The 27,992-nt window shown below is 45.7% G+C and overlaps 1 long non-coding RNA gene across 4 annotated transcripts; it reads left to right on the forward strand.

Annotated features, from left to right (window-relative positions):
- Window positions 1–3: 3 nt before the first annotated feature.
- On the forward strand, window positions 4–25,946 carry LOC118024925. 4 transcript variants are annotated; one of them, XR_004683227.1, is made up of 6 exons: window positions 592–1,597; window positions 12,052–12,225; window positions 13,535–13,763; window positions 16,930–17,070; window positions 22,312–22,396; window positions 25,861–25,946. It is a non-coding gene; the product is annotated as an uncharacterized LOC118024925 (long non-coding RNA). The 4 variants fall into 4 exon arrangements; XR_004683228.1 differs by lacking the exons at window positions 22,312–22,396; window positions 25,861–25,946 and adding an exon at window positions 4–320 and having other exon boundaries at window positions 793–1,597; window positions 16,930–17,153; XR_004683229.1 differs by lacking the exon at window positions 16,930–17,070.
- The last annotated feature ends 2,046 nt before the right edge of the window (window positions 25,947–27,992 follow it).

Genomic DNA, 27,992 nt, shown 5'->3' on the forward strand with positions numbered 1-27,992 from the left:
ACGCTTTTAACGACTGAGCCACCCAGGTGCCCTGAAGCGATAGATATTATTAATCCCATTTTATAAACGAGGAAACTAAGACTAATCATGGTTAATTCAGGTAAACCTACCAAGTGTCCCCAGCACCCAGGGCAGGGTAGCTGGGGGCCTGGGCCTGCCTTCTCATTACTGTCACCACCAGGGTGTCTGGGGCCAAAGCCAGAGGGTCAGCCCAACGGATCAGGATTGGGGCTGGCGGAGCTCAGCACGCAGGTGAAGGACCAGCCCAAGAAGGTGTCTGTGAGTCCCTACGGGGGCTGAAGAGTACCCAGGAACTTTGGGTAAATTATACGATTTTTTTTTTTTTTCTCCCGGTTCATTGTTGACCTGAGGACATCTTTTTCCTTACACGGACCTACTTATCTTTTTTTTTTTTTTAAATATTTTATTTTTTTATTTGAGACAGAGAGAATGAGAGAGAGCATGAGAGGGAGGAGGGTCCAGAGGGAGAAGCAGACTCCCTGCTGAGCAGGGAGCCCGATGCGGGACTCGATCCCGGGACTCCAGGATCATGACCTGAGCCGAAGGCAGACGCTTAACGACTGAGCCACCCAGGCGCCCCGGACCTACTTATCTTTAATAAAGCTTTGAATATGAACAGTGAGAAACATTTAGGCCAGGCCCTTATGAACAAAAGGGACTGACGGGCAGAGAACAAGCAGTCAGAGGCTGGGCCCTGGACTGCCTGAGGGGTGGCAGGGAGGCCGTTAGCCTGTCACCACCACAGTCAAAGCATGAACTTGTCACCTTCAGTTGCAGGGCCCGCAGGAGGCTGACTCAGGAGAGCCAGCCTGGTCGGTGTCAAGCAGCCGCCTATCGCCCCAGTACAGAGGATGACTTTGGGGGAAACCGGCGTGCACCTGGTGCCTTCTGGGCTCCACCTCTGGCCCCTGCACCACTGGGCTCCTTGCCCGGCTCCTCTCCCTTTACCGCCTCTGCCCCTGATGACCAGCCTCTCATCGCCTGGGGTATCTGCGTGAGTGACTGGTGCTGAGTGGCGGTCAGGAGCGCAGGCGGATGTGGCCACAGGCCCGGGCCTTCCTTTGCCAGACCCAGTTAAAGGGTGTGGAGCCCCCGGGGGAAGGAAGCACCAGGTAGTCCAGAGTAAAAGTACTCCGGCCACCAGCCCCGAGCGGGGAACACCCTGCGCAGGTGGGCCTCCCGGGAAAGGAGCGCTGGATCTGCAAAGACGCCTCCGTCTTCCCACTGCCCAGGGCCAGGCACTACCAGCATGGACACGCCTCGGTGCCAGCTTCAAAGCCAGGCCCCTCCCCCAAGGCTCTTTGCAGATCACCCATCACCCCGTGCCAGCACAGCCCCTCCCAGTTCTGGGCCAGCGGCAAACCCCGAAGCGTGTCAACTAGGGGGCAGCGAGGGGGCCAGGTGGAAAGGGAGGAGGGCCTCCGGGAATCAGGGCAGCAGGTGGTGCTGGTGGGGAGCAATCCGTGTTCCAAGAGACTGCGTGCGAGCCGCCCAAGCAACTGTCCCGATGAGAGGCGCGGGCAGCTGCCCAGAAAGACTGCTCACGCCCAGAACAGGAACCTCTGCGACTGAACAAGTAAGAGAAAATCAGCCATTTCAGGGTAATATCCCCAGGACATCCGTGTGATGTGACCCAGGGACAGAGATCTGGTATCAGGAAGCACTTTATGATAGAAAGAGAGTGGTATAAGCGAATCTGGAATTTAGGATTGTCACTTCGGCAAGTGGACTGGGATGAGGGGAAGAGGGGACGAGCACAAGGGTGGGTCGGGAGCTCACAGCACAGACGCCCGATGGGTGGTGAGTCAGTCCGCTGAGCCTCATCCGTGGTCTCCGCTGGTCACCAGCATGCTCCATCTCCCTAGAAAGGGGCCCTCTGCAGTGGAGAGTCAAATCCGACACCAGTACCCCTTCCAGGAAGGCCCATCTCCACCACATGCTCACTTTCCATTCCTCTTGGGTATCTTAAGCAGGTAAGGGGCTGCCCTAGGAAAGTAACGGGAACATTTTAAACTGACATTCTGATTTTCTAATCCATCATTTATGAGTTTTAACGAAATGCCCTAGGGCCTGATCGCTGCCGTGTGAATTGGTAAAATTGAGTTTCTTGCAAAGCTGCAGGCTCTGTCAATCAAGGTCTAATACCCCCATGAGACCCAGCTGGAAATACCCTCCTCGTATCTCAGGCATTGCTGGAGTAGTGACCCTGTGGCCATGGACTCCAGAGGTAGGCAGGTCGTCCCTCCAACCTTTGAATCCATTATGAATTATGAATAGGGTGACCAGCTCATCCTGGTTTTAGCACTGAAAGGTCCAAGTCTTAAGAACCTCTCAGATGGGCGCCTGGGTGGCTCAGTCGTTAAGCGTCTGCCTTCGGCTCAGGTCATGATCCCAGGGTCCTGGGATTGAGTCCCACATCGGGTTCCCTCCCGGCGGGAAGCCTGCTTCTCCCTCTCCCACTCCCGCTGCTTGTGTTCCTGCTCTCGCTATCTCTGTCTCTGTCAAATAAATAAATAAAATCTTAAAAAAAAAAAAAAAAAGAACCCCTCAGATTCGGTTTTAACTAAAATTTCCACATTCCCTCAGTCCTGAGAAAACCAGGATGGTTGGTCATCCTAAATGAAGGAACACCACAGAGAACAATGAGAAAATCTTGACGCAGTATAGATGAGTGATCAGGGCTGAATTAAGGTCCGGTAGACAGTTGTTACTTTTGTTCATTAATTAAGCAAGCATTCGTTAAAAATAGAGACCAAGTTGTCCGTCCAGCTTCATAATGAACACTACATAAAGGGTTTTCCAATTTTATTGGGGGTAGGAAATATAATATATAATTAACTTAAATGGAATATCTATAATATATTAATATAATTTTTGCACGTGATCATATATTTTATTATTCTGCCTTTTTTTTAACTACATAAGTTGCTCAACATGGGGCTTGAACCCATGACCCTGAGGTCAAGAGTCTTATGCTCTACCGAGGTGCCCCTGTTATTCTATTTTCTTAATTAAATGTCTTAAAATATACGTTGTAAAATTTTAAATGCTATAGGTAAAATATTATACAAAATAATATTGATGGGATGCCTGGGTGGCTCAGTCAGTTAAGTGTCTGCCTTCGGCTCGGGTCATGATCCCAGGGTCCTGGGATCGAGTCCTGCATCGGGCTCCCTGCTCCACGGGGAGCCTGCTTCTCCCTCTGCCTCTGTCTCTCTCTCTGTCTGTCTCTCATGAATAAATAAATAAAATCTTAAAAAAATAATAATAATATTGAAATCATTATTGAGCATTTAATATACGCCAACTACTGTTCTAAGCACTTTACATATATGAGCTCATTTAATTTTGACAACAACTATATAGATAGGTACTGTCTTATCCGGATTTTTACAAATAAGGACACTGAAGCTCAGGGTCACACAGCCGGGCAATGGTCTTTCCTAATGTCAACACATTAAATGCTCCCCTGCACACAAGTCCCCATGGGTTTCTCTCTGGGAAGCCTTCTGTCATACCTGGGTTGGGCCATGACCCCTTTTCTCTGCCTTTGGCCTTCCCTTGGCCCCAGGTGGGCTCTGGTGACCTCATTTGCCTGGTGTGAGCTTCCCCTCCCCAGCTGACAGGAAGGGGGTGGCTGAGCCGCAGAAGAGAAAACTTAGGGGGATGCCTGGGTGGCTCAGTCAATTAAGTGTCTGCCTTCGGCTCAGGTCATGATCCCAGGATGGTGGGATCGAGTCCTGCATCAGGCTCCTTGCTCAGAGGGGAGCCTGCTTCTCCCTCTTCCTGCCGCTTCCCTTGCTTGTCCTCTCTCTTATCTCCTTAACAAATAAATAAAATCTTTAAAAAGAGAGAGAGAAAAAACTTAGGAAGAGATGCATTAGCTGCCACATATATGGTGGGCTGTCAACTGCCGGAGTGAAGGGCATCTTACCGTGACCCTCCAGGGAGCAGAACGGGCCTGGTGGAGGGAACTATGAAGGGGCAGGTTCAGCTCTGCGGCAGGAAGAACATCCACATGGTTGCTGCTGTCCTCAGGTGGAATGAGAGGCCACATGGACTGTGAGTCCCCTTTCACTGAACTCAGGCAAGCAAGTTCTGCATGATGACTAGCCTGGAACAGTCCTCCTCCAGGACTCCTCGAGTCCTAGGAGATGGATGAGATGACCTTCAATGTGCCTTCCAGCCTTAAGGATTTAGGAATTTCTTGGAAACCAATTTCGTTTATAATAAAATGTATTCATTTTTAATTTGTACTTATTTGTAGTTACATTTATTTGTTTATTTATTTATTTTATTTTTTACTTTTTGCGAGAGAGAGAATGAGAGAGAGCACGAGAGGGAGGAGGGTCAGAGGGAGAAGCAGACTCTCTGCTGAGCAGGGAGCCCGATGCGGGACTCGATCCCGGGACTCCAGGATCATGACCTGAGCCGAAGGCAGTCGCTTAACCAACTGAGCCACCCAGGCGCCCAGTAGTTACATTTATTTTTTAACGAGGCTCCATGCTGGGTGTGGGGCAGGGGTCGAACTCACGACCCTGAGATCAAGACCTGAGCTGAGATCAAGAGTCGGACACACTCAACCGACGGAGCCATCCAGGCGCCCCATGCATTCGTTTTAAAAACAATACAAATACATTAAGACCTACTGTGTGCCTGAACCCTTTCCAGGAACTGGGGATCCCTAGGTGCATAGGCCAAGGTCCTGAATGTCAAGAAATTCACAGCCCGAGACACCTACGCAGCAAAGTGACAGTTAAGGTGGTAAGGACACATCAGCAGGATCGCAACAGTGTGTGCTCAGTAAATATTTACTGAGCGTTAGCAAGAACGAAAGGCTATGGGAGGCCAGTGTGGGAGTCATACAGAGCAACGATCATCTGACAGGGTCGTGAATTCTGAGGAAAGCTTTCCAAGTGGAGACATACGAAAAGGTAGAGGGGCCATAGCATGTGCTAAGGTCCTTGCTGGCAGGGAAGCGTGAGATGGAGTTTACTTCTCTTCTGCGGCTCAGCCACCCCCTTCCTGTCAGCTGGGGAGGGGAAGCTCACACCAGGCAAATGAGGTCACCAGAGCCCACCTGGGGCCAAGGGAAGGCCAAAGGCAGAGAAAAGGGGTCATGGCCCAACCCAGGTATGACAGAAGGCTTCCCAGAGAGAAACCCATGGGGACTTGTGTGCAGGGGAGCATTTAATGTGTTGACATCCAGAGGGAAAAGCATGGTAGGCAAAGGGAAAAGGACCTGAGGGGGCCGGAAGGCCTAGAAACTGGACAGTGGGTTCCGGAAACTGCAAAGGCCCAGAAGGTGCATTTGGGGAAGCAGCAGGAGACAAGGTCAGGTTGATATTCCAAGACCAGACAGGTCATGAAGGGCCTTTTATGCCATGGAGTTTGGACTTTATTCTCCGAGCAAAGGGGAACCCCTGAAGGCCAGCTGGGAAGCTAGAACCACCAGCCTGCCCTTTCTGGACTTTTCACCCAAAATGACACCATACCCCTGCCCCCACCCCTGCTTTCTATTCCCTCCTGTTCCCTAACTCTTTCTGCAAACCGGTATTTGGCAGAATCTGATATCAGAACTCTAGCCTACATCTTGCCACTCCTTCCTAAAGGTGGATTCTTAGGGCCTCCTGGGTGGCTCAGTCGGTTAAGCAGTTAAGCGTCTGCCTTCGGCCCAGGTCATGATCCCAGGGTCCTGGGATGGAGTCCCACTCCCTGTTCAGTGGGGATCCTGCTTCTCCCTCTCCCCCTGTCCCTCCTCCCTGCCTGTGCTCTCTCTCTCGCTCAAATAAATAAATAAAATCTTTAAAAATAATAAAGGTGGATTCTTAGATACTGCTGCCCATGCAGAGGGCCTGCTTTTTAACATTTTGTTCTCAGGTACCATGGCCTGCCCTGCCTTGCCCTGAGCTGCCCCAGACCAGCTCTGCTCAGTAGACTGCCCCACTTTCTCCCCTCCCCCAAAGCCCTCACAGATCATTCCTGACCGGGCACCCCCGGGGCCTCCTGCCATGTTCAACCACGACAAGCCCCTTTCTGTCCCCAGTCCACCACATGCATAATTTCACGTTATTTTGTTAGTCTTATCATTGTATTTTTGTCATGTAATTTCCTTTTATAATACTCTCAATACAACCCCATGTGTTCTATAGAATGTTCAGGCAATCTGGCAAGAATTAAGTTCCAAAAAATCATAGATTTAAAAATATGTACCCTCAGGGCTCCTGGGTGGCTCAGTTGGTTAAGCGACTGCCTTCGGCTCAGGTCACGATCCTGGAGTCCTGGGATCGAGTCCCGCATTGGGCTCCTTACTCGGCGGGGAGTCTGTTTCTCCCTCTGACCCTTCCCCCTCTCATGCTCTCTCTTTCTCAAATAAATAAATAAAATCTTAAAAAAAATATGTACCCTCAAAAAAAATTTTCAAGGGGCACCTGGATGGCTCAGTCAGTGAAGCGGCTGCCTTTGGCTCAGGTCATGATCCCGGGGTCCTGGGATTGAGCCCTGCGTCGGATTCCTTGCTCAGGAGGGAGTTTGCTTCTCTCTCTCTCCCCCTCTCTTCTCTCTCCCTCTCCCCCAACTCATGCTTTCACTCGCTTTCTCTGTTTCTCTCTCTCAAATAAATATCTTAATAAATTTAAAAAATTCTTAAAAATAAAATATGTGCTGGGGCGCCTGGGTGGCTCAGTTGTTAAGCGTCTGCCTTCGGCTCAGGTCATGATCCCGGGGTCCTGGGATCGAGCCCCACATTGGGCTCCCTGCTCCGCGGGAAGCCTGCTTCTCCCTCTCCCACTCCCCCTGCTTGTGTTCCCTCTCTGGCTCTCTCTCTCTCTGTCAAATAAATAAATAAAATCTTTAAAAATAAATAAATAAAATATGTGCCCTCTTCTTAACAGTTAACTCAAATATATCAAGAGAACTTTTTTGGTTCATTTTTGAGAGCAATCAAGACACATGGATATGAAACTTGGACCTTCTCTTTCTGTTAAAAATGAAAAAAATATATATCACATATATAATATAATACATATAAAGGGGAAATGTAGGGTGTAAGATTCTAGCTACAGATTGATTTTCTTTTCTGAAATACTGATAGATTTACAGGAACGTGCAAGGCAATGTACAGGAGGTCTCCTGCACCCTTCACCCGTCCCCCATATTAACTTGTGTAACTGTAGTATGATATCAAAATCAGGAAATTGATGCTGGTACAGCCCCCAGAGCCCATGCTTATATAGGATGCTATATATAGTTCACTCATTTGTGTGTGTGCAGCTCTATGCAATTTACCACATGTCTACCTTCCTGTAACCACCACTGTAATCGAGACACTTTATTGTACCAACAGTGCAGGACTCTCTCCACCATCTCGTGACTCACTTTAATAGCCATACTCACCTTCCCCCTGCAGCCTGAATTAAATATGAAAAAGTATTGGGGCGCCTGGGTGGCTCAGTTGGTTAAGCGACTGCCTTCGGCTCAGGTCATGATCCTGGAGTCCCGGGATCGAGTCCTGCATCGGGCTCCCTGCTTGGCATGGAGTCTGCTTCTCCCTCTGACCCTCTTCCCTCTCATGCTCTCTGTCTCTCATTCTCTCTCAAATAAATAAAAAAAAAAAAATGAAAAAGTATTAAATGGGGCACAGAAAAAATGCTACAAGAAAATACACAGAAATGATTACCAACAGATGTCTGGGTTGTTAGATAATGCTTAATTATTTTTTACTTCATTTTACAATTTTTCAACCGTTTCTATTTTTCTTCATTGAGAATGCATTGCTTTTTTTTTTTTTTTTTTAAGATTTTATTTTTAAGGGGCACCTGGGTGGCTCTGTCGTCAAGCGTCTGCCTTCAGCTCAGGTCATGATCCCAGGGTCCTGGGATCAAGCCCCGCATCGGGCTCCCTGCTCAGCTGGGAGTCTGCTTCTCCCTCTCCCTCTCCCCCTGCTTGTGTTCCCTCTTTCGCTGTGTCTCTCTCTGTCAAATAAATAAATTTAAAAATCTTAAAAAAAAAAAAGATTTTATTTTTAAGTAATCTCTATACCCAACAAGGGGCTCGAACTCACAACCCTGAGATCAGGAGTCACATAGCTCCGCTGACTGAGCCAGCCAGATGCCCTGAGAACGCATTACTTTTATGACAAAACTCTCCTGAAAAGAATTTATAACATATGCCATAATATCTATAATAGTGTGACCCAACAAATTTCAAATTGGAAAAAGATCTGGTGGATTTTAAACTGTCTTACTTATTAACTTAAAGTTTGCTTTACCAGCAGATCGAAATAAGCCCTTCCATTGCATGTGTACAATTTTTTCCATCTCCCATAGAGCAATTTAAGTAAACCCTCCACCCCTTGTTCAGAATTTTATCTCAGCCTGCCTTTAAAGTGAAACTAGAATAATGTAAAAGGACATTGTTTCTGTTATATATTGCTGCATAAAATCCACTGCAAAACATAGAGGCATAAAACAGTGACTTACTGTTTCTCTTGATTGTGTGAGTTGATTGGGCAATTTTCCTGCGGGTCCCCTCTCGCTTACTTGGGCCATTACAGATGGCTGGGACAGGTGGAAAGTCCAAGTTGGCTTCATTCACATGTCTGGTAATCGGTGCTGGGTAGGGAGCCTCAGCTCTCCTCCTCATGACCTCCCAACTTCCAGTGGACAAGAGCTGCTTCCTTGCATAGCAGTCTGGGACGGTGTTCCAAAAGGACAAAGCCCAGGGCGCAAACACTACCCTCCTGGGCTTGTGTCATGCCTGTTGGCCAAGGCAAGCTTTATGGTCAAGCCCAGAGTCAATTCTGGAGGGAGCTACACAAGGGCATGAATACTGGGCGACAAAATTCATTAGGGGCCATTGATGCAACAATCTACAACAGATATAAAGGCTTGCCCTTTTATAAGAATTTAAACATGGTTGAAACAAAATACTGCTTTAGGTTCAATGGTAAGGTTAAGTAAGTCAATCATAAGGCAATTTCACATCTGCATATAACTCTGATTCTTTCAAGATAATTAGAAAAGGCCAATTTCCCTGTAGCTAACTTAAGAACTAGTGTCTTATAAGTGAGTTGCATAATCTCTTATACAAGCAATTAGATGCTACATTGAGTTACACATCATGGCCTGAACTTCATAAATCTATTTCTATAGGTAGAAAATAATAAAGAACTTCTGTTTTCTTAACATCCTCCAAATATAACTCGCTCTTTATTTTTTTTAAGAACGAGAGTTTTTTTAATAAAGATTTTATTTATTTTTTGATAAAGAGAGACAGTGTAGAGGGAACACAAGCAGGGGGAGTGGGAGAGGGAGAAGCAGGCTTCCCGCTGAGCAGTGTACCCGATGCGGGACTCGATCCCAGGACCCTGGGATCATGACCTGAGCCGAAGGCAGACACTTAACGACTGAGCCACCCAGGCGTCCCACATTCTTTATTTTTTTTAAAGAGTTATTGTTTAAAAACAAGTATTTGTGAAAAGTCTAATTCCCAAAAGTTATACATGGAACCAACTTTCACCTCAGAACTAATTTCTGCAAATACAGGAAATAAAAAAAATGGATAGGTTTTAAAATTTTTTAATGAATACATTTCTTTGTTTCCTCAAAGCACTTAGGCAAATAAAACTTAAATCCCCTGGGAATTTGGGGGCTCCAGTGTTTCAACTGACCTTGAGCCTAGAGTAGTTCCTCAGACACCTGCCAGGACGTGTGTTCCCTCACCTGGAAGATGCTCCCTCCGGAAGAACTGGTCCCTGGCCAATTCTGCACCACACCTCTCCCTGGCTCCCTTCACTCCAGCCACGTTGGGCGTCACCCCGATCCTTCAGCCACTCACACTCTGGCTTCCCAGCCTTCTTCACCTATCTCCTCCTCTGGGGTCTCTCCTCCTCACTCCACTTCCTTCATCTGGCTGGCTCCTTACTCATCCTCCAGGTCACTTACAGGTCACTTCCAGTGAAGATTTCTGGTTTCTCCATAGACATTCTACCAGGACCCTGTACTTTCTTTGCCACATTTTATTATTTTATGTTTTGGGTTTTGTTTTTTCTCCTTGAGGGCAAGGACTGACCCGTTCATCGCCATATCTCTAGTGTCTGATACATGGCAGGAATTCAGAAACATTTCTCAAAAGAATGTAAATACCAAGCAGAAAGAAAACGATAAAGAGGTCATCTGGATAGCCAAGTTCACATACTCAAGATTAGGTACTTTACCCATAGGTGAGCCTGGCAAGTCTTGACTCATAGTCTACTCGCCTTTTTTTTTTTTTTTAAGATTTTTATTTATTTACTTGAGAGAGTGAGTGAGAGCATGAGTGGTGGGAGGGGCAGAGGGAGAGGGACAAGCAGACTCCCTGCTGAGCAGGGAGCCCAGTGTGGGGCTCAACTGGGAGCTTGACTGGTTCCTCCATCCCAGGACGCCTGGAGCACAGCCTGAGCCAAAGGCAGCCGTTCAACCAACTGAGCCACCCAGGTGCCCCTACCCACTCTTATTTTAAACAAAATTCTAACCTATTTAGATGTACAAATTCCTAGACTAACACAAAGGAGAGGGGTACTAAGGACTTTTTTTTAGAGTTCTTTTTTTTTTTTAAGATTTTATTTATTTATTTGAGAGGGAGAGGGCTCAAGCAGGAGGGAGGGGCAGAGGGAGAAGGAGAAGCAGACTCCCTGCCAAGCTGGGATCCCGATGCAGGGCTCGATGCAGACTCAATCCCAGGACCCTAAGATCATGACCTGAGCCAAACGCAGATGCTTAACCAACTGAGGCACCCAGGCGCCCCTAAGGGTACTAGGGACTTTAAAGTAAAAGCAGTTAAGACCTGGGCTATCACCCCGATAAGGAGAAAAGAGACAGAAAAATGACAAAAAGCCATAAGGAGGGGACCATCTGGCGTAAGGGTGAACACACCTCCAAAGGAGTCCGTGGGCAGCTTAGCCAGATGCCAAGGCTAGTGTTCATGCCCATGCCTTGAGTCAACAAGAAAAGACTGAATTTCATTCAGTATATTCCACTTAAGGAAAAAGAGTGAAGAATACATTTTACAAATATTCCCACCAAAAATAATTTTTAAAGTTTTTAAAAAATATTTTATTTTTAAGTAATCTCTACACCCAACGTGGGACTTGAACTCACAACCCCGATATCAAAAGTCACATCCCCTACCAACTGAGCCAGCCAGGTGCTCCCAAAATAATTTAAGTTATGGGACCTAGAGAGATAAGCCTGGTTTTCTGGGAAATTCACTTATCTAACATGGAAAATCTTTCTTTTTTTTTCTGATAAAAATGTAACAGTGGTTGAAAACAGTAGTAAAACAATGAGGGGCTACTGCTCTTCCACTGGAAGAAGCAGTGACCTTCCTCAGGGATACTTGCACTCTGTTCCTGCTCTCTTAGCAATTACCCCTTATATTCCAATTAATGGTTCACTTCCCTGTCTTCCCCACTGGCCAATGCATTTCTTGTGGGCTGGGACAGCATCTTTTATCTCTATATCCCTGATAACTACCACAGGTCCTAGGACATTGGAGCTGTTGAGAATGAGAGAATGATGTCAAGGTCAGCTTCTCTTCCCTGCCTCTCCTTTAACAAGAAGACATGAAAAGGCTTGCCACATGTGGGACACCTGGCTGGCTCAGTCCGTAGACGATGTGACTCTTGATCTTGGGATGATGAGTTCGAGCCCCAGGTCAGGTGTAGAGATTACCTAATAACAAAATCTTAAAAAAAAATAAATAAAATTTATTTAGGATAAATTCATGTGTTCACCACATTGGCCTATAGATCAGGAATATTATGACTTTAACCCTCATCAGTTTTCAAAGATAGGGGAAAGGTATGGGGTGGGAGGGGGAAGAGATGTCATTTCTGCACCTTTAGAAATGAATTTTTTCAATTCCTTTTATGCATGACATAAGAAAAAATATCCCAAGATTCTTACACAGAGTAGCTATGGTGTCAAGGAACCAAACGGCATGATGTTGCTGAATTTCTGATATTTGATCCTTTGGAAATATTCCCAACAGATACATGATACAATATCCCATTAACACCTGAATGGAAACAGACTGGTGACAACGAGTATCTTACTTCCTACAATATCAAATAATCATCATGAATCATGAGCTGGATCTGTAGACGGCCACACCAGAACATAGAATCAGCGGAAGGCAGAGCAGTTTCAAGACCCGACTTGCAAAGTGAGCTGGGAAGAGGGAGGGGTCAGAGCCTTCCAGCACAGCTGGAAGGTCATCCATGTGGCAAAACAAAGTTGCCTACTGGATGTGTTCCTCTAAAACTACCTTGTGGTAGCTTGTCTTGGTCCAGGAGCACAGCCACTGTCAAGAGATGGCAGGGAGGAGGTGGTGAGGAGTGAGAGAGAGCCTCAGGGGACCACCAAACTATAGCAGGGCCAATGAGGAAAACACTGGGCCAAACACCCCCAAATCTTGCCCAAGGCTTGAAAACTATCTTCCTTTCCCTAACCCTCAGTTCTCTCTGAGGACTTCCACTCCCTTTATGGGCCATCCTTGCTTAGGATTCCTGAACCTAGAGGGAACTGCTCCCCAAAATCTTCCCTTACCTACTTAGATTCTGGTTCTAGAAAAGGCACTATTCTGAGTAGCCCGTTGGCCTGGACCCCAAGGATGGAAATGAGTCACTGAGAGCACCGGCTTATAGGGATGGTATGAAAAAATACCAGGTTCCCTGAGGTTCATGAAAAGGATGAGTAGAGACGAACATAACAGTGTGTAGGGGCCCATGAAGGCCAGACTACTACCTCTGCTTCTAGGTCATAACCACAGGCAATGCAGTTAAGGGGGTCCCCCACTCAGAGCCAGGGAGCAACCTTAACCAAAGTCTCGTGTGGCCCCTGGAAATCCTTGTGACCTGGCCCTCTTATATAAACTGAATCAATCCTAAGAGCACGATAACACTCTGTCTGCTCCATCCAGTTATGTTCGGGGATCTCCCCACAGTGACTGGTCTATTCCAACCATCTGTGTTCCTTTGGCCACACAGTATTGTAGGCATTGCAGGGGTCCCCTGCTCATTCAGCAGGTTTCTGATCACCACCTCTATCCCATGTGTGTGGATATGCCTCTGGATTACTACTATTGTCGGATGATACAACAGCTGTTAATCCATAGGCCCTGAGCCACCAAACTGATAATTATTACACTACCATATTCCATTCATTTATATCCCTCTCACATGAATAAGGGCCCTATAAATGCATGCATTCCTTCGGCTGAGCCCTACACCAATGGTTCTTAACCTTTGCTGATTCATGGATCTCTTTGAGAATCTGCAATGAACCTCCCCAGAAAAAATAGGCATATGGATTTGAAAACAATTTCACAGAATTCTTGACTCATAAAGCCCATCCTTCAGACCCCAAGCCAATGCTAACAATTCCTGATGGCATGAAATGATGACATTTCTAAAGAGAAGGTAGTCAGAAGGGGGAGAGCTTCAGCTTAATTCTTCCCTACCTGTTTTCCATAGGCATAAAGGCCTCCAAAGGATGTGGGAACACGAGTTGGTCAACCTCATCTGTGAGGTCTAGCCAGGTGCTGTCCTCACCTGTCCACCTAGCTGAGGCAGCAGGCTCATAGGACCAACTAAGGCAGCAGCTCCCGTCTGAGATTGATACAGGCCTCTCCCTTGCCCACCCCAGTACACTCCCACCTGAGCCTTGCCTGGACCTTACACACCTTTCCCTATGGCCATCCAGGTAGGTGACTTTGATGCTTACCTTGTCACCTAGGAATAGTGGATGAAAAGGACCTCTCCTGGGTCTGCTGGGCTACAGCTTCTCTATTCCTCCTGCTTCTCCCTTCATCTCTCTCTCTCTCACATGCACACACATGCACACACGCACTCCAGCCATCACTCAGAAGAGCCAGAGTCAGCATCTTGAGGGCTCCCTGTGGCAGATCTCCCAGAGCACACCTTCAGGTTGGACTCTGCCGAATTTAATGGGGACTGCCACCCAGACACTGGCCAGATTACATTTTTTGGGTCACTCTGACCTCCTCAAAGGCCAAACATTCTCATCTGATGCTCCAACCCTCTCTGTCTCAAAAATAACAACAACAAAACAGCCTTGATCTTGGCACAAAACTAAATGTTCACACACACACACACACACACACACACAGGGTTGCCACCAGCCTTCCCCAACCTCTGCCAAAAATGATTACATATTTCTAACAAAGACTGTCTGTGAATATAAACAAGGGTCTGTGGACCCCAGGGATGGGAAGAGGTCTCCCTGCGTTTCCATAGATTGGGGACTTCTCCCACTCTAGCCTTTCCCAATCATGGGAAAGACAACCGAGGTGGCTTCCTCCTCACCACAAACATGTACCCATCATTCTAACTGATAGAGTGTTAGCAAGAAGAGCAACACTCTCAGGTACCAAAACACCTCTCGAGATGGACCTCAGAGTCAGCTCTTGATGCTGTGGACTATCACATGACTTTCCAATTCTGTGACTAACCAGGCACCAGAGCTTTATTCCAAGATCCAGTCCAATTCTGGCCTCTTACCCTGTGCTTTCAAGTAATGCAATGTAATTAAAGTGTTATCATAACCTACCTCTCAGAACATTACTAACTAGACTTATGATCTTAGGCAGGTCACTTCTTGTCCCTGGGCCTTGGTTTCATCATTCATTCACTCAACAAATACTTGTTGAGAAGCTAGTAAGTTCCAGGCACTGTGCTAAGTGCTGAAGACAACAAAGATGAGCGAGATACAGTCCGGCTGAAGGATGTCTCACTCTATTGTTTATGTGTTAATGTAAATGACTCCTCCTTTGCTGTAAGATCAGGACAATAATGGAGGTTGGACAAGGTACGACAGGAAAGCTGGGAGGGGGGGCACCTGTGTCTGACTAGGGGCATGGGGGCTTGTAAAAATAAGGGAGTTGGACTTCTTAATCAAAGAGTCTGTTATTCTTAGATCGTGCTGCATTCCAAAAGGACACAGAAGCCATTTGGATATTCCACTCCGGGGCTATGTGTGCAATCCCAGCCCCCCACTAGTACAGATAAGGAGTTCACTACTGGCACTTTACCACTTGGCAGTAACACCTCTCTTTCAGAGGGAATAGAAGCCAGATTCTCTTTATCAGACTTTTGCACTATCCAGTCCCAGCGATCACCTAGGAGTGTAAATGACACTTGGTCAAATCAAGTCCCTTCCAGTTCAAAGGTCAGCAAAGACATTAGGTATACCTGAGCCATACATATGCTTAACCAGCTGATGAAACAAACATGTCATTTGGGAGGGGAAAAATCCAAACCCAGACACACAGAGAATGAATCCCTCATAAGGTCCTCTTTCAAACAAAGCCAGAAATAAAACCTACTGATCTCTTATTGCCGGAAACTCAATAGTCACCCCAAGATGCTGTTGAACAAAAGTCTGCTAATTGGGGCTTATGATTAACTCATGCACCAGCTATCAATAATATCCATCCTTCTAGGTTATTTTTTCTGCTTACCTGTATTTTCTATATTTACTACAATAAATATATTTTGATGTAATGTTTGAACCTGGTAGAGGTTATTATTTTACATAGAATAAAGTGTGTCCTCTCCCATTAAAATATTTATTAGTTTTTTTCCTGTCTTGTAAATATAATGGGAATCTCATACTGCCACATGCGAACTGCCTGGTAAATTCGTTATACGTAAAATTCAATTCTTACATTTTGTTCTATCTTGAAGTAGAAATGCAGGTAGAGCACACAGCTTCTCCATTCCATTTTTAATTCATATGTACATCATGTGTATAATATATATTTATTGATCAAAAATTTTATGTGTTAAGAAGCCATCTTGATGGTTGTACATCAGTGTCAATGTATTTAATGACACTAAATTGTTCACTTAAAAATGTTTAAAATGGTAAATTCTATGTTATGTATATTTTACCACATTAAAAAATAATTTAAAAGTTTTTTCAAATTAAAAATTGCAATGGACTTGTGTGTACCTTGTAACCTTTCTAAACTCACTTATTAGTTCGAGTAGCTTTTTGTATATTCCTTAGGACTTTCTGCATACAATCATGCCTTACATCTTTTTTTTTTTTTTTTTAAGATTTTATTTATTTGCGAGAGAGAGAATGAGAGACAGAGAGCATGAGAGGGAGGAGGGTCAAAGGGAGAAGCAGACTCCCTGCCGAGCAGGGAGCCCGATGTGGGACTCGATCCCGGGACTCCAGGATCATGACCTGAGCCGAAGGCAGTCGCTCAACCAACTGAGCCACCCAGGCGCCCCATGCCTTACATCTTCTGTAAATAAAGACAGTTTTATTTCTTCCTTAAAAAAAAAAAAAAGAGGCACCTTGGGGTGCCTAGAGGACTCAGCTGGGGGAGCTTGTGACTCTGGATCGCAGGGTTGTGAGTTCGAGCCCCACATTGTGTGTAGAGATTACCTAAAAATAAAATCTTTCAAAAAAGAAAGAAAAGAAAAAAAGGCGTCTCTACATTAACAAAGCAAAGGCTACCAGAGTCCACGATCTTTTTCTCTGTTCCCTCAGACGCTTCTAAAATACACCAGGGAGGAGGAAACATGTCACAAAAATGTCAACTCAGATTAGAGAAGATAAGACTTAAATTGCTTTGATTCCAACACGTGAGAACAGCTTGAGAATAACTCTACTTCAACCTGTGATTCACAGAAAACCACCTTAAGCCATGCATGGTTTCTGAGCCATGGAGGTGCTATGGCCCCAGGAAGTGGACACAGGTTGTTTCCAGGCTCCTTGGTTCATCAGCTCCTTATTTGATGACAGTGATTCAACCAGGGAGCACTGCTTCAGCCTGTTTGGTCTGGATCAATCCAGAAAATAAACTCGCTGACATCCTTCTATCCCTAATTCATAGGCGGTGACGAAGCAAATCAGGGAAGGGACTTTTCACTTGGGAATGCTCAGAACGGTCACAGACCCACCCTGAGAACCTGCACAAAGGGATCGCCTGAGACCTGAAGGCCCTCGGGTCAACAGCTAGTCTTAAACTGGAGAGGTGAGGAGCCAGAGGGGCAGGCCGGCCAGGACTAAGAAAACAGGAGCTCTGAAACAAGCAAACAAAAACGATTCCTAAGAAGTCTGGGGAAAGAAACTGAGGGTTACAGAAGGGAGGGGGTGGGGGTTGGGGGGAGGGGGTAGCCAGGTTATGGGTATTAAGGAGGGCACGTGTTGTAATGAGCACTGGGTGTTATATGCAAATAATGAATCGTTGAACACTACATCAAAAACTAATGATGTACTATATGTTGGCTAACTGAACATAATAATAAATAAATAAATAAATAAATAAATAAATAAATAAATAAATAAATAAATATTCATAAGAAGTGCTAAAAGGTGAGCAGTGCCTGGCTGGCTCAGTCAGTAGAGCATTCACCTCTTGATTTCGGGGTTGTGGGTTCAAGCCCCCACTGGGTATAGAGATTATACACATTGGGTGTATAAACCTTAAAACAGTAAAAGTACTAAAAGGTGAAAATAGGGCTGGACCTTCCAAATTGCAATTAGATTGCTCAGTAACTATTCTTAGAATTTTATCATGTTGATTTAACAAACCAACTTAGCAGCAGACTAAAACCTTGTCGAAAATTAATTTTTAGGGGTGCCTGGGTGGCTGAGTCCATTAAAGTATCCAACTCTTGATTTTGGCTCAGGTCATGGGATCAAGCCCCTCTGTCAAACTCCCTGCTCAGTGGGGAGTCTCTGCTTCTCCCTCTACCCTTCCCCTCCCCCCACCCACTTGCGCTCTCTCTCTCTCTCAAATAAATAAATCTTTTTTAAAAAAGTTAATTTGGGGGACGCCTGGGTGGCTCAGTCGTTAAGCGTCTGCCTTCGGCTCAGGTCATGATCCCAGGGTCCTGGGATCGAGCCCCACATCGGGCTCCCTGCTCAGTGGGAGGCCTGCTTCTCCCTCTTCCACTCCCCCTGCTTGTGTTCCTGCTCTCATTATCTCCCACTCTCTCTCTCTCTCTGTCAGATAAGTAAATAAAATCTTAAAAAAAAAAAAAGCGTTCTACCTTTAAAAAAAAAGTTAATTTTTAATAACCTCCTAAATAGTCTTATTTTAAAAAAATTTTATTTGAATATAGTTGACACACAGTGTTAACATTAGTTTCAAGTCTACAACATAGTGGTTCGACATCTCTGTATGTTATGCTGTACCTAAATAGTTTTAATTAGCTAAATACCCTAGCCTGGCATAGCTGGAGGGATGTATTGATAGCATAATAAACATTAGTAGAGAGAAAATGGACCAAAAATTTCAACATACATATAAAAACAATGGGGGCGCCTGGGTGGCTCAGTCGTTAAGCATCTGCCTTCAGCTCAGGTCATGATCCCAGGGTCCTGGGATCAAGCCCCGCATCGGGCTCCCTGCTCTGCGGGAAGCCTGCTTCTCCCTCTCCCACTCCCCCCGCTTGTGTTCCCTCTCTCACTGTTGAAAAATAAATAAAATCTTTAAAAAATAAAATAAAATAAAAACAATGGAAGCTCTAGAAAATAAAGGAATGATAACTCAATCCCAGACGCTTGAAGAGATCAATTTATAAAATATAACAACACATTAAAGCAGTCGTAGGAAATATTGTATCTTACCATATTGGAGATATTTTTAAATTTCATCAGAAAAAGAAAAACCTGTGAAGGCATAGAAGTGCAAACGACAAGGATCAGAGTCTGCTTCTCCCTCACCCTCTCCCTCTGCTTCTAACCTGCTCATGGTCTCTCTCCCTCTGTATCTCTCGGTCTCAAATAAATAAATAAAATCTTAAAAAAAAAAAAAAAGAGTGAGAGAGAATCCTAAAAGAATATTCTCAAATTTATACTTGGGATACGTTTTTTGTTTAAAATCAATATAAAGAGGCGCCTGGGTGGCTCAGTCGTTAAGCGTCTGCCTTCGGCTCAGGTCATGGTCCCGGGGTCCTGGGATCCAGTCCCACATCGGGCTCCCTGCTCGGCGGGAAGCCCGCTTCTCCCTCTCCCACTCTCCCTGCTTGTGTTCCCTCTCTCGCTGTCTCTCTTTCTCTGTCAAATAAATAAATAAATAAAATCTTTTAAAAATATATTTAAAAAAATCAATTGTGAAGCACATAGGTTGTAATCACAGGATACTTGCTGCTTTTTATGCTTTTAAACTTCCAAAATCAAAACTTTGAATGTTCAGTTGTGGACTGTATCTTTTTAATTTTAAAATGTTTAGGTTTTTTAATGTGAAGTGCATTGGCTGGATCCTGAGTGCTTGATTTCAGCCTGGTCAGTTATGTTGCTTTTTAATGCTCTGGCTTCAATAAGAGAAATAAAAAGACTCAATTAAGCATATTGCAGAGCAGTGCTCCTTACACTTTAATGCGCATACAGATAACCCAGGGATCTCCTGAAAATACAGATTCCATTCAGGGGATCTGGAGTGGGATCTGAGCTGGTATATTTTCACGAGCCTCCAGGTGATGCCAAGGGAGAGCACAGCTAGAGATCAGTGGCTCTCCAAATGGGTGCGTGAGAATCACCCCGAGGGAGGGCTTGTTAAACCAGATTGTTGGGTTTCTGATTTAGAAGTTTAGAAATTCTGCATTTCTAACAAGTTCCCAGGCAATGCGGATGTTGCTTGTCTGGAAACCACACCACTGCTGTCAAGGAAACACTATTAGATTGTGAGACAGAAAACGTGGGTTTAGGGGCGCCTGAGTGGCTCAGTTGTTAAGCGGCTGCCTTCGGCTCAGGTCATGATCCCGGGGTCTTGGGATCGAGCCCCACATCGGGCTCCCTGCTCAGCAGGGAGCCTGCTTCTCCCTCTCCCTCTGCCCCTGCTTGTGTTCCCTCTCTCGCTGTGTCTCTCTCTGTCAAATAAATAAATAAAATCTTTAAAAAAAAAAAAGAAAAGAAAACGTGGGTTTAGCCTCAGCTGTTGCTAACTGGCCCTACGACTCCATCAGGCAGAAATATATTCAGCGGCAATTAACAGAACATTCAATTAACAGTAGGCTACACGAATAGTATAGTTTGTTTTTCTCACTTGGTAGTCCACAGGTGGACAGTTCAGGGTTGGGACATCTATTAGGAAGCCACCCAGGATACCTGGCCTGTCTATCTTTGTGTCCCATCATCACTCATGTGTGGCCTTGGTGCTCATGGATACAAGATGGTGGCTGGACCAAGTTCCAAGGAGAACACTAGGAGCAGAGCAAAAGAGGCAGGGGCCTCCAGCTGCACTTGCCTTTTGAAAAAGTTGCCCCAGGAGTCTTGCTCCATGCCTTCTCTTTACCTTCCACAGGCAAGAACAGAGGCAACCATACACCCATCATTGAGAGGTGACTAGAGAGAGGGGGCTGGATTCGCCAACCAACATTAATTACCACAGTGACCTCAGACATACACACAGATCTTAATATAATATCAAAACTAGAGAAGTTCCAAAACCTAAGTACACATCTCAGCTCTCTGAATCCTAGCTTCCTCATCCGTAAAGTGTATGGGATGCACTTATGGGCATTTTGGGCGGGACGGTTCATCACCGTGGGGCTCTACTGCACACTGCAGGATACTGCATCTCTGATCTCTAGGTACGAAATGCCGGGATCCCCCACCCCCACTACTGTGATGAAACCAAATAGGCCTCTGCTGGTTTGCAAATGCTTCCAGGTTGGGGTGGGGCATGGGAGGGGACTATCTTGTGGGATTGGAAGCCACTGTCCTAGATCAGGTCTGGTCCACAACTGTCTGATTCTCTCTGGGCTCTTTCATAAAAGCTAGTTAGTTCTTGAAGTCCTGGCTACACAGCAGGAACATGGATCCCCATTCTCCACCTCATGGTGGATAGGTATTCCTTTAGCTCCTTATTGCTACTTTTAGACAATTACTATTGTACCTTGCTGAAAAGGCCCTCCTCCTCCTTTGAGGCCCATGGTATCCACCACCATCAGATTCTTCTACCACTGGCTCCAATCATCTACCTATTTCTAAATCACTCCTCCATGTCCTCCAGAACTTCCACTCCAAGCTTCAAATTCCTCCTAGGTGACTTTTAGATCCATATGGTTGGTCTTGGCTGGACTTGACCTCCTCACCTCTAATGCCCTTTACTACTTCTCTCCTTGTCACCCACACAATGGATGGACCTCAGTACTTGCCATCCTGTGAACTACTTAAACTTAAACTTGACCGGCTCCTTCTTGTGCCACTATTTCCAGTACCTCCACCTTCTCCTTCCCTTTGTCCCATTCGTCTTCCTAATGTTGATAGGTGGATTTTACTCCAAGCTAGCAGCCCCTTCCTAGCTGCACACCCTTCTCCACACAGCTTCTGGACAAGCTGGGTCATCCCTCCTGTAGTCCCCTGATCTTCACCCCATCCTCCTGGTAAAACCCCAGCCCTGGCTTTAGCTGCCTTTCTGCCCTCTGACTTATACACTTGAGCAGCTGAACACAGCTGGAGACAGTGCACACCCACGCAAAGTGTTGCCATGACAACCGGGTGGTGGGCCTGTGGTCCCTCTGCTCGTCCTTGTCAGCTTTCTTTGGTTCCCTACCTTATCAACTCCCCTGTCATTCTCACTCTCAGCAGATAACTTCACTCCTACTTGACAGTGAAAATAGAAGCCATCAGTCAGAAGCCCCCTCAACTTCCTGCCCCCCACTGCCACCCCACTAAAGCACTTATTTTTATCTACACTCATCCTTTCCTCCCTTTTATTGTGGGAAAAGTTTCCTTCCTGTGGTTAATCCCTCCACCTGAGCCCTGCATCCCAATAGCTCCAGCCTCCTCAGGGACTTCAGCTCTCAAAGTCCCCTCTCTGAGCCTGCAGCACCACCACACAGAAACCTCTCCTATGTCCTCAAACGCAGTGTTCTCCAGACCCCACGTTCCCATCTCCACGGTGCAAACCTCCCCTTCTCTCTTTTCCTTTGCAGCTGGAGTTCCTAGCCTTTTTCACACCATGGATGCCTTTGGCTGTCTGGTGGATAATGTTCTTGAATGCCTGCAATATGCATAGAATTACCATGGACATCAATTACCGTGAAATGCAGTTGTTACAATAGATTTTTAAAATTTGTGACATCGTTATACATGTGCTTCTTTCTTTTATTCTTGTGTGTCCTTTGTTAATGCGTTAAATAGCAAAATCTTGACGTGGGCCTATAATAACGCCCATATTTTTAAGTAGTGATGATTATAAACACTATTTCGCAACAGCTGTGTCAACTGTAATGTGAAGTAAAAATAGCTGTGATTTTTACAGGTGACAAAGTCACAGTTACTACTCATACTACTGAAGATTGATGCCTGCAGTCATAATTGAAGGGGAGACGATATTTTAATTAGAGGTGGGTGAAAAATCAAGGTGTAATTTTCTTCCCATCCAGGTTCATGGGTCCCCTGAATTCTTTCCATAGACCCCCTCCAGGGGATCTGTGGGCACCAGATTAAAATGCCGTTTTAAAGTCCATCCTCCCTGCCCACCTCCTTATCTTCCATTTGTGTCTCAATTTTATGATTCTCCAAATATCCATTAGTGCCAACTATGTATAATGGTAAGTAAGCTTTTGCAATCTGGTTTTTACTCTCATGGCCCAGGGTCAATATCTCCACCAAAGTCACCAATGGTCCCCCAAATGTGAAGGTCCCTTTTCCATCTCCATATTACTCCAAATCATTTCCTCCTTGGAATTTTCTCTTTCCTAGGCTCCTACAGTATCCTCCCCCATGGCTGTGCCTTGAGCTGCAAGTAAAAACAGAATCCAAATCAAATAGCTTAACCATAAGGAAAAATGTATTGTAAGTTTTTAAAAAAGATTTTATTTATTTATTTATTTGGATAGCAAAGCAAGATTTTATTGAGCAATAGTAAAGCATATTGAATGATAGTACAAAGCTCCTGAAGACGGAGAGGACCTGAGAGGGTTACCTATTTATTTATTTTAGAAAGAGAGAGAGCTCGTGCTTCTGTAAGCAGGGGGGAGGGGCAGAAGGAGAGGGAGAAGGAGAAGGCAAGGAGAGGGGAGGAAGAAGAGGGAGAGAATCCCAAGCAGACTCTGGGCTGAGTGTGGAGCCCTCGAGCAGGGCTCGATGAGGGGCTCGATGTGGGGCTTGATCTCACGACCCTGAGATCATGATCTGAGCTGAAACCAAGAGTCTGACGTTTAACCAACTGAGCCACCTAGGCACCCCAAAATAAATCCTACATTTTAAGAAGTCCAGCTATGAAGCTGCTCCAGGGCTGATCAATTCCACGGCTTAGCAATGACATCCGGGACCCAGTGCCTTCCATCTTTCTGCTCTACCACCCTCAACATGATGGCTTATCCTCAAGATGCTCTCCTCTACACATTAAAGAATGACTGTGGCAGTTCCAGGTGCCATATCCAAATGTGATAACACACAGCTAAAGAACAGAGCATCTCTTCCTGTATGTCTATTTCTAATCAGGGAGGAAACCGTCCCCAGGAGCCCCCAGAAGACTTTCCTCACATCACATTGACCTCAGTTGCATCAGATGTCCCTTCCTAAATCAGTCCCTGGCAAGGAAACTGTGATGACCATAATTGGCTTGGACTAATCAGGATTTATTGCCAAACCACTTGGAAGAAGGGTGGAATGCAGAACAAAATCAGGGCTCTGCCAGAAGTGAGTAGGCAATCCAACCTCACTGACACACACTAGTTTTTCTTCTGCCTTTTGCTGGCTCCTTCATTTTGTCCTTGCAATGCACTCTTCCTTCCTACCCCATATGTGTTGTATTCTATCGGGTTCTCTTCCAGTCCTTTTCCAGTCTAGGACCATCCCACACCATAAATTCTCCCTGAGCGACCCTATTCACCCCTATGGCTTTAACTGCCACTTGGGTATTGCTCACTCTCCATCTAGAACTCTCTCCTTAGCTCTAGACCTGTGAATTCTCTGTCACCTACTGGGCCCCTAGCTCCATCTGGATATTCCCAGGCATCTCAAACTCAACCTGTGGATCCATGCTCCTCTTGACTTCCTTGTGTCTCAGTAATCACCCAGTGATTGAAATCTGTCCTCTCACACTCCTTCCTCTCCCTTACACCCATTACAGAATCTGTCATCTTAAACTCCTATAGATTCTTCCCACTCAGTGTTTCTAGAATCGGTCCCCTCCTCTTCAAACTTGGGCAAGGCCCTGCTCCTTTCAGGCCTGGGTGGTAACCTTGATGTGTCACTGATGCTGGAGGGATCTTTCTCCAGCCCAGTGCCTGGTTCAGCAACCCTCAGCAGCTTCCTGTTTTGCAAGGCACATTCAGGTCTGGTCCTGGCTGACTTCTCCAGTTCACTACCTGACGCTTTCCTCCTTCACCCTAAACTCAGCATGCCATCTCTCACATCCAGCCTGCACACATGCTGCTTCTTCCACACCAGCAGCCCCCTCAACATGCGCATGTGCACAGTGCACGCACATACACATCTTTTTTTTTTCCCTCCGTGTGTGCTCAAAAATACTTTCGTTTTTTGACAAAACTTATTTTTGTCACCTACCATGTGTTGGCCACCTTTCCATGCTGATGATACTTCTACCTTATATTTCTTTTTTTCTTTTTTTTAAAGATTTTATTTATTTATTTTGAGAGAGAGAGAGAATGAGAGAGAGCGAGCACATGAGAAGGGGGAGGGTCAGAGGGAAAAGCAGACTCCCTGCTGAGCAGGGAGCCTGATGCGGGACTCGACCCCGGGACTCCAGGATCATGACCTGAGCCGAAGGCAGTCGCCTAACCAACTGAGCCACCCAGGCGCCCCATACCTTATATTTCTTAAAAATGGCTCCTTTGTGTTCCTTAATAGGGATCACTATAGGTTTATTTAAACCCACCCCTCTGGATGGACACATGGACGGCCAGGTTGCTGTTCAGCATTATGAACACCACTGCAGCACACATCCCTATATATATACATCTTTGTGCATATGTTCCAGCACATGTCCCTAGTTATCAGGGACCCAGGTTATTCCTGGAAGTAGAATTGCTGGGTCAAAGGTTATGTGATTTTACATATCAAGAGAACTGCCAGTTTACCCTCCAGAATGTATCCATTTAAACTACCACCAATATAAAAATACTGTATTAAAGCATCCATTTCTCAGAAGCCTCATCAACATTAGATATCTTTAAATTTTTGCTTATCTAATATTTTGCCTTAAGTTTGAATTTTTCTGATTACTAGTTAGACTGAGTATCATTTTACATTTTTATTTATCATGAACCGTTTATTCCTTTTACCTATTTTTTGACTATTCATTCTCTCCTCCTCCTCCTCCTCCTCCTCCTCCTTCTCCTTCTTCTTCTTCTTCTTCTTCTTCTTCTTCTCCTTCTCCTTCTTCTTTTTATTAAGAAACTCTACCCCAGGGCGCCTGGGTGGCTCAGTTGGTTAAGCGACTGCCTTCGGCTCAGGTCATGATCCTGGAGTCCCGGGATCGAGTCCCGCATCGGGCTCCCTGCTCGGCGGGGAGTCTGCTTCTCCCTCTGACTCTCCTCCCTCTCATGCTGTCTCTCATTCTCTCTGTCTCAAATAAATAAATAAAAAATAAAATCTTAAAAAAAAAAAAAGAAAAGAAACTCTACCCCAACATGGGGCTCAAACTCACAACCCTGAGATCAAGAGTCACATGCTCTACCAACTGAGCCAGCCAAATGCCCCCTTGCTTGTTTTCTTCTTATTGATTTGTATCCCCCTCCATTTTCTCCACCTGGCAGAAATGGAAAGCATAACCTGCTAATAACCGGGAGGATTTATGTTCAGCTCTGTACGTAAGTGTATCTCCAACCCATTTCTACAGGTGAGAAGGAGCCTCCAGCTGGTCAGAGATGGCTTCTTCGAGGAAACCCACCTTGCAATTTCTCCAGCTCAGATCAAGTCACACGTTCTAACCTGTTTGCCTATAACTAGGATTTGAAGGAAGTTTTCCCACTTCTGGGAAACTAGAAGGAGGAGCAAGGCACTGTGATTAATCACAAGAAAAGGTTGAAATTAAACTCCTTCATTTCACAAGTGTTCCTAAACTGCTTACAGGTTAGTATTTTAAAGGAAGCAGACAGCCGTTCCAGACTCACAAGGAAGGGAGGGCTGGCAAGTCTACTCTCATCTCTCAAGCTTTCCTCTTCACCTGGGCACTTAGAGAGGGGCCTAGCAGAGCCTCTGAAGACAGCCAGCCCTTAGGAGCAGCTCCATCAGGGGGAGTGAGCCCCAAGGAGGAGATCAAACTTCAAAGGGAGCACCCAGGCCCTCCCCGAAAGGGCGAGGCTGCCAGTCCTCCCAGGGGACACCCCCAACAGCCTGGCCCAAGTGGAGGAAGTGGGCTGGGAGGCTGGCGTGGGGTGAGGGGAGGGAAACTGAGCAGAGGCCTGGGAGGGGACGGGTATGGGGTAAGCCAGAGTCTTCTAAAGAAGCCCAGAGGGTTCTTGGCATCCAGGGCTGGAAGGTGGCCGAGTTCTCATAAAAAAAGAGAAAGTGAGAGAGAAAAGAAAACAAAAAACTTCGTCTGAGCATGACTCTTGGCAGTGGTGCCTTTGCCAGGGCCTCTGCAGCAGCTCTGAGAGAGCCCGCCAGACAGGGACAGACAGACAGCCCAGTGGAGCAGAAGAGCAGCCAGAAGCCAGCCCCGCATCAGACTGGGGGATTAGAATGTTCTGGGGGTGGGGGGCGCTGCACCCACTCTTCAGTAATTGGCTTGGAGACCATTGGCCATCCATATGGAAAAGATAAAGTGGATCCCTATCTTACAGCAGGCCTCCAAATAAGTTCCAGATGAACAAAGACCTACAGGGTGTTTTGTTCAAGGCAAGTTATGCTCAGAGACTAAGTTTGTCTTTGCCAATAATTTATTTAACACAGGTTGACTGTACGAATTATAATTTATAGTAATAATATTTCACAAGCCAAGAGCATGCAGGATAATAATACACCAATAAAGAACTAACATATTCCAAACCAATGATAGATTAATTACATTACTGTTCCAGGCAAAGGGGAGATGAAAGAAATAATGTTCAATATTAGTTGAGGTGTACCCTTCTATGAGTTGGTTCTCGGTAGTGTCAGTCCTTCCGACTAAAAGCTGGGCATCAGCTGCCTGCTCAGGTCCCTCTCTGCTGGGGCACGTAGCTAGCAGGAGATGGTGCCAGTGTTGGCAGGCAAGGTAGCTGCTCTGAAGATTATTCCTGCAGGGATGGCTAGACAGCTTGCACCACCACTACCTAGGAGGAGTTGCCTCACTAAGGCAGAAGCAGATGTCCCTTCTTTTCCTGAGACTGCTGTGTGGTTTAACACCACGGCCGACCAAGGTAGCCTGGCCACAGCAGGAGTGTCTCAAGATCTCCAGAGAACTATTTAGGTCAGCAAAGAGTAGCTTTTTCCGGACCAAACACTTTTGAGTTGCTGGTCACACCTCTTGGTTTTTAAAATTTAAAAAAATCCACCATGTGATGGACACCATGGCTGGCTGTTACTATGGTGTCAATGATGTAATGGTCCTCTCCACTCCAGGTGCTAAGAGTTCGATAAGAAAGTTCTAATACCCAACTTCAAAACAATTTCATGAGAACAAGTTCAAACCACAAACAACTTTGTCCAAAACAAGTTTTCAAAACGTGGATTTGAAATCGTAACAAGTCAGTACACAACACAGGGAAGAAGCAAAACTACTATGGGGGATTTGGAAGGAAACATAGAAGGACAGATTTATGATACTGGGAAAGGGGATGATTCTTTAACAAGGTATAAAACATACAAAACAGAAAAGAAAAGTAGGATAACTGTCTACATTAAAATCTTCACTATCCCAAAAGACACCAGATGCAAAATATAAAGACAAGCCATGGGGGTGCCTGGGTGGCTCAATCGGTTAAGTGTCTGCCTTTGGCTTGGGTCATGATCCTGGGGTCCTGGGATCGAGCCCTGTATCAGACTCCT

The sequence above is a fragment of the Mirounga leonina genome, unplaced genomic scaffold (assembly GCF_011800145.1).
Source record: "Mirounga leonina isolate KUSES-001 unplaced genomic scaffold, KU_Mleo_1.0 Mir_200, whole genome shotgun sequence".
Taxonomy (NCBI): Eukaryota; Metazoa; Chordata; class Mammalia; order Carnivora; family Phocidae; genus Mirounga; species Mirounga leonina.